The sequence below is a fragment of the Hipposideros armiger genome, unplaced genomic scaffold (assembly GCF_001890085.2).
Source record: "Hipposideros armiger isolate ML-2016 unplaced genomic scaffold, ASM189008v1 scaffold_102, whole genome shotgun sequence".
NCBI lineage: Eukaryota > Metazoa > Chordata > Mammalia > Chiroptera > Hipposideridae > Hipposideros > Hipposideros armiger.
In genome coordinates this window covers 2,906,495-2,913,675 of record NW_017731452.1, presented here as the reverse complement: position 1 = coordinate 2,913,675, position 7,181 = coordinate 2,906,495, and the positions used below count along the sequence as shown (strand labels likewise).

Here is a 7,181-nt window from a genome sequence, read left to right as displayed (position 1 = left end):
AAAAGTAAGTGTCATATCAGGGAAGGTCCCAAAGACTAAATGATAATATAGTGCAGCGGTTCTCAACCTGTGGGTCGCAACCCCTTTGGGGGTCAAACGACCCTTTCACAGGGGTCGCCTAAGACCATTGGAAAACAAAAAGATATTTACATTATGATTCATAACAGTAGCAAAATTAGTTATGGAGTAGCAACGAAAATAATTTTATGGTAGGGGGGTCACCACAACATGAGGAACTGTATTAAGGGGTCGCGGCATTAGGAAGGTTGAGAACCGCTGATATAGAGGGTGCCAAAAAAAAAGTATACACATTTTAAGAAAGGAAAGCTGTATTAAAATTGTAGTACTCAATATATACCGACAACAAAAGATGAATACAAGTCACGTTTGACTTCTGCAATTACAAGAGGTGCTCAAAGTGGTCACCATCAGCATCCAGACACTTCTGATTATGGCAAACTACTACTTGAGCATAGACAATATCTCTTAAAATGTGCATACACTTTTTGGCACCCCCAGTATTTGCTGATCGACATCAGGTACTCTGTGATCCAAATCCAAAGGGAGTTAATTCCCCACTTACCCCCCTTTCTTTCTGCTGAGCATCTTAAAGTTACAGTATCTTGTAAACATCCCTGACTATTTCTTGGCCTGCGAGATATAGGAAGGAGCTATTGTTTTTGTTTGTTTTTTAGTTATTATTATTATGATTATTATTATTATTTTTCTTATTGGGGAACAGTATGTTTTTCCAGGACCCATCAACTCCAAGTCAAGCTGTCACTTCAATCTAGTTGTGGAGGGCGCATCTCAGTGGCCCATGTGGGAATCGAACCGGCAACCCTGGTGCTATGAGCATTGTGCTCCAACCAACTGAGCTAACTGGCTGCCCCAGGAGCTACTGTTTTACCTAATGTGTAGATGGGAAAACTGAGATAAGGGCCCTGGATGGTTTGCCATGGCAGGGGCTGAGCTGGAGCCCAGGAATCCAGCTGTCTGGGCAGCACTCTTTGGAGCCCAGCTCTGCGTGCCCTTAACTCAGCAGGTCCTCCTGTCACCAGCTTCTCCCGGCCCTGGCAAAGAATCTAAGGGAGTGAAATGTAATAGTAGGTACAAATCCCTGGCTCAGATTTCTCTGAGTTTGGCATTAGCTGGAGGTCATCCCTGTCCAGGAATCCCAAAGACAAGAGAAAATGGATTCCACATGAGGGATCAGTGGGCTTAAGGCATCAAGGGGCCATCCCTAAGGGCAAAACAGCTTTAAAGGAACCCAGGGCATCTGTTAAGGAGACCGCTGAAAGGGAGGGGAAGAAAGAGGAGAAAAGGGAGAGGAGGGAAAGAGAAAAGGAAAAATGAGAGAAAGAGAAAGTACAGGAGGGAGGGAGGAAAGGAGAGAGAGAGGAGGAAGATGAGCGTTTATGGTGGGATGGGAATAAGGACCATCGCCCATCTTCTGATTTAATCCTCACAACAACCCTATGAAGTAGACCTGATGCTCATCCCTATTTTACAGAGAAGGAAACTGAAGCTTAAAAAGAGTGAGTAACTTGTCTTATGGACCTACACAGCAGCTGAGTCAGAAATTTGAACCCTAGTAATCTGATTTTAGAGCTTTTAACTACATAGTACCAAGTGGAAAAACACAACAAAACATAAACACATATATACACATTCCAAGCATGTTAATTGTATATAATACCACTTCTGTTAAAAATGCATGAATATCAAAGGACGCCATCAAGAAAATGAAAGGACACCCATACATGGGAGAAAATGTTTGCAAATCATATATACAGCAAAGGACTTCTACCCATAATATATAAAATGCTATTACAACTCAACAATAAAAGACAACCTGATTTAAATATGGGCTTGAGTAGAGATTTCTCCAAAGAAGATATACAAATAGCCTACAAGCACGTGAGAAGACGGTTGATGTTATTAGTCAGAGAAATGCAAATCAAAATTACAACAAGATCCCACTTCCTATCTACTAGAATGGCTGTAATAAAAATGATAGATTATAAAGAGTTAGTGAGAATGAGGAAAAATTGGAAATCTCATGCAGTGCTGATGGAAATGGGAAATGGTACAGCTGCTGTGGGAAACAGGCAGTCCCTCAAAGATTTAAACAGAATTACCATGTGATGTAGTACCTCCACTCCAAAACATACATCCAAGAGAACTAAAGACATGCCCACACAAAAACGTGTTCGTGAACTTTTTTGTTTTGTTTTGTTTTGTTTTGTTTTGTTTTTGTTTTTTTTTGTTTTGTTTTTAGCTGAGCCATCCTGCTACCTGTTGGCAGCTCAGTGGCTGCTCAGCTCGGGCTGGACTCGAACCGCTGTTGCTCAGAGCTCAAACTCTTGAGCGAGCTCTTAACCAACTGAGCCACTCGGCCGGCCCTATGTGTTCGTGAACTTTCATAGCAGCATTATTCATAATGGCCAAGAAATAGAAACATCCGAAATGTTCATCAATTAATGAATGGATAAACAAAATCTGGTGTATCCATATAATTGAATATTATCTGGCAATAAAAAGGAATGAAGTACTGATACATGCTACAACATGGATAAATGCATAACACGGAATATACAAAAAAACCCCCAGTGAATGTACATTTTTAAAAAGGCGAACTTTTTAAAGTATGTGAATTATAGCTCAATAAAGCTGTTATTAAAAAGTAAGCAAATACTCGTATGTATAGAAAGAAATCTAGAAGGATGTGTGCTGAATATTAGTGGTTATTTTTCTATAGCCAGATTACAGGTAATTTTTTTTCTTGTTAGTGCTTTGTTGCATTTTCCAGATAGTCTACAATAGACGTTTATTACTTTGGTAACCATAACATCATTTCTTTTTAGTCGGTTAAAGGAGCATGGGTGGAGTTGCCTGCTCCAGCTTTCATTGCAGGGAGATAGCTGCCTGCAAACCCATCTCCCAGCTGACATGGTACCCAGCTGGCCAGAGAAGGACAGGGGCATGGGATGGAGAATTACCTCCTATGCAGTGATAGGTGTCAAGCCCGCACCCCCACCTTCAGCCCTGTGAGCGGGGTGAGGCTGTGGGAGAACATGTGCCTGGCCCCAAGCCCTAGCCACATCTGCCGTGTCTCTGCTGGCCCTATGAGCAACTGGGTGGCATCAGCCAGAGGCAGGGAGGCTGGAGTCACACATCCCAGATGTTGCTGGAGGAAACAGATTTGCCTGCAAGGATCTATTGAGAAATGAAATCAAATTAGTCTGGGAAAAGAGCCTCAAGTTCCCCTGGGGGCACTTCAGAGCAGATGAGCAGGTAACACATAAACCCCTTTCCCTGACTCTGAGCTTTGGGGATACTCAAAGTGTACTTTGCATAGCACCTAATTTAGTCTAAATTATGGGGTGCTCTCACCTCTTTTCTGTGGTAACACACATGGTATGGGGGTAGGGAGTGCACATTTAGCATGTTTCCCTGTGTTCCCCCAGGTGTTGACTGAGCCTTTTTATTACAGGAATAATGTGGAATGTTCTCTGGATTATTTTGGAAACCTTTTATTTTGATTGATTTTTAAAAAGTATATCATTCTTACAAGTCAATGACATAAAATAGAAAAAGGGACTGCTTTAGAAGAACACAACTCAAAACACATAGCAAGTTGCCAAATGCAACTTGTTTGTATTCTGATCTGAACATATCAACTGAAAGAAGAGTTCTTTGAGGTAGTCAGGGAAATTTTAATACTGAGGTCTGTCCATTAAGTTCACGAACTTGTTGCAATGATGTTGCTAATGTGTTTTTTTTTATATCAGAGGGATTATTCATTATGAATTTGTACCAACTGGACAAAGAGAGTTAACCAAGTTTGCTATTTGGAAGTGCTGCGTGAAAAAGTTAAAGGAAAACGACCTGAACTTTTCACCTACAATTCATGGCTCTTGCATCACAACAATGCACCAGCTCACACTGCACTGTCTGTGAGGGAGTTTTTAGCCAGTAAACAAATAACTGAATTGGAACACCCTCCCTACTCACCTGATCTGGCCCCCAGTGACTTCTTTCTTTACCCGAAGATGAAGGAAATATTGAAAGGAAGACATTTTGATGACATTCAAGACATCAAGGGTAATAAGACAACAGCTCTGATGGCCATTCCAGAAAAAGAATTCCCAAATTGCTCTGAAGGGTGGACTAGGTGCTGGCATCAGTGCATAGCTTCCCAAGGGGAGTACTTCAAAGGTGACTGTAGTGATATTCAGCAATGAGATATGTAGCACTTTTTCTAGGATGGGTTCGTGAACTTAATTGTCTGACCTTTGTATGAGCTAGGTATTAGGCGATATTGAAAAATCATTGCTAATGCTATTATCACTACCCAGAATTCTTTTGTTCATGCATTTCTGTACCTATCTCCCCTTATTAGACTACAAGCAGGACCCTGCCTGTCTCATTAGAGGGAGTAGGGGTAGCACAGTGGCCAACAGTGGGAACTCCACTCACTCGTATGATCTTAGGCAAGTTACTTAATCTCTCTGCATTTCCCCCCTCATCTATAAAATGGGGGAAATAATATAACCCAAGGCCTGGGCTTGATTTGATGATTAAATGAGTTAACATTTATAAAGTGCTTAGAACAATGTGTGGCACGTAGTACACTTCTAAGTACTTGCTTAGGAATGTTTAAAAATCCTGGGAACTATATTCTATTAATCCAAGGGGATCCTTGGATTTCACAAGGAAAACTCAGGGACAATAACCTAACCAGGTTCAGGTGACTCTAGCACCCTGGTGACAGAATGTGGCAAGCCAGGTAGGGGCAGGACATGTAAACACAAAACAGTAGACAGTGAGCAGCGGCCAGAAGCCTGGCTTCCGAAGTCAGACTGGGTTCAAATACTGACTCTACAACCAGTGAGGTGTGCGACTTTGAGCAAGTCACTGCTAACCTCTCTGTGCTTCAGTTGATACCTGTGTGAAGAAGCTATAACAGTATCTACCATACAGGCTGGAGAGGAGTAAATGGATCAACCCAACCCTTAGCCTTGCCAGTGCTCACTGCGCATGCAGCCCAGTATTCTTATTAGCTCTGGCACTTCGCTTACTCACTCATGGCTTTAGGGGCAGCCAAGTCCTTTCTGTTCTTTAGGCCTCAGTTTTCCCATCTTCTTGCCTCCAATACAAGACAGAAAAGAGAGTTAACAGTTGCTGGGCACCTATGCTGAGGCCAAGAGAGGTCTCTATTATTACCCAAGATCCAACAGCCAGAAGCAGGGACCGCCACTCAAATCAGCGGTATCTGGTTCCAAATTCACTCACTAAATTGCTTTTTTTTCTCTCTCAAGAGTTCCCTAGAAAAAGCCCTCGGAAAGCTTTCTTTCTTAAAGCTATAACCTCTGAAACTCAAGTTTTAAGAGAGAAGGAATCCATCCCCACCCCCCAAGCAGTGATCTCACGTGCAGCTGAAGCCACGAAAACACTTGCAGACTAGCGCTGGGGTAGCCATGCCCTTTTCGGGTTCTGATAGGACCACGATCCTCTCAGATCCTCCCCGCCAACCCGACCCCCGGCTGCAAGATCAACACCTCCCTCCCCACGCCCGCCCCAAATGAGCCCCTGGTCCAGCCCTAAGCCCGGCTGGGGTGGGGGGCGCATCCGCATGGAGAGGGGATGAACCAACGTACCCCAAAGCTTGCCGTCCTAGGCTGACCTGGCGCAGCGAGGGGGCAGACACCTCTCTCCTGAGGCTCCGCAAAAGCTTCTTCCTGTCGTTTCTTCCGAGTTCCACTCCACAGCCTGCTGTCTCTTCCCTGGGAGTCCGTAGGGGCTGCTTTGTTCTCTAGGGTCCCAAGGCTTTTAAGGGGCACCCGATGATACCAGGGATGGAACTCTACCGATACCAAGATATTGGAGGCACCTCGGGACCCAAGGTGGAGGCAACCTGGAAACAGGGCAGGAGTCCCCAGGAAAAAGAGAAGCGTCGTTAAGAATGGGATGTTGGGGGCGGGAATCCTGGAACTACGACAAGGACCGGATTTCTCCTGGCCCGGGATCCCCACCGGTGCCAGCCCCGCGGTCCCGCGCCCTGCGCTACCTGCGCGGCTGTCTGCTGCTTGCGCGCTGCTAGGCGCTGCCCGCCTGGAGCGGAGCGCACACAATGAAGCGCTTTCAGACGTGGCTGCGGTCCCAGAACCGGCGGGCGGGAGCCAGGGAGGGAGGGGAGGAAGGAAGGAGCCGGTTGGTCCTGGGCTCTTGCTACCCTCCACCCCCACCCCACCGACCAGGGACCAAGGGGCCATGCCTCGGGGGAGGGGCAGCTGTCCACTGGCGGGCGCGGGAGGGCCCCGGATGAAGGGGGGCACAGGTGGGCCCTGGGGGCTGCAGTAGGAGCACTGTTTGGACGAGGATGTCAAAGGGCGCTGACAGAGTCACCTCTCATCTCACTAATGGACCAAAACAGTTGTCTCCTCCTCCAATCCCGAGAAAGGAGGCCCCTGAGAGCACAAAAGGCCCTTGTGAAGGAAATCGAATCTTAATCTTGCCCCTCCTCGCTCTCGGTGGCATCCTTGCAGAAAAGTGACTTGGAATCCTAACCGGCTTCCCAAGCCCCCAGCCTCAGCCCTAAACCCAGTCCAAGGCACCTTGATATCAGGCGGACCCCAGGGCCGTCTGAGCAGCAGTAGCCGAGCTGCGAGGGGCGGAAACACCAGGTGCCCCTCAGGAGCTAGGCTGGCAACGGGCTGGCCCCCTCCTCTCGTCCCCTCCCTGATCTAGCCTTAACCCAGAGGCGCAGGCTCCGCAACAGCAGGTCTGGATAAATACAGGATATGTTTCAGTAAATAAAGCCGATTTCCCCCCTACAGGTAACAGCAGAGTCTAAGCATCTGAAAAACAGAGAATTCTGAACTCTTGTAATCAATCCGTGGTGGGATCTGAAAGACGGCTCTGCTGCTGGAGTATAGATTAGTGCGTTCTTTCCAGGATGAGGCTTGGCAAGAAGAAGGCAAATGCTTCAGAACGGTCATAAGCTTTTTTTTTTTTCCCCCTGCCAAAAATGGGTTTATTTGAATTAGTAATTCCTTTCTAGGATCTATCTTAAGGAAATAAACTAGGATTAGTACACAAGGTTCACAGGAGCGTTTATAATAGAAAAAAATTAGAAATAACACAAAAGATTAGAGAGATGTGTACCAGGATGCCAC

At 45.8% G+C, this 7,181-nt stretch overlaps 1 protein-coding gene across 4 annotated transcripts in view; it reads right to left on the bottom strand.

The window, feature by feature from the left end:
* The window catches only part of CHST6 (carbohydrate sulfotransferase 6), a 19,864-nt gene extending 13,653 nt beyond the window's left edge, over positions 1-6,211 (bottom strand). For 3 of the 4 annotated variants that reach the window (XR_002124486.1, XM_019646395.1, XM_019646398.1), the window contains exons 1-2: positions 6,074-6,211; positions 5,664-5,920 (exon numbers count right to left, since the gene is read on the bottom strand). The gene's annotated coding sequence lies outside the window, so the exon portion shown is untranslated. Of the gene's footprint in view, positions 1-5,088; positions 5,184-5,663; positions 5,921-6,073 lie in introns of those variants that run through there. The other variant, XM_019646397.1, reaches the window with a different exon arrangement.
* Positions 6,212-7,181: the final 970 nt, after the last annotated feature.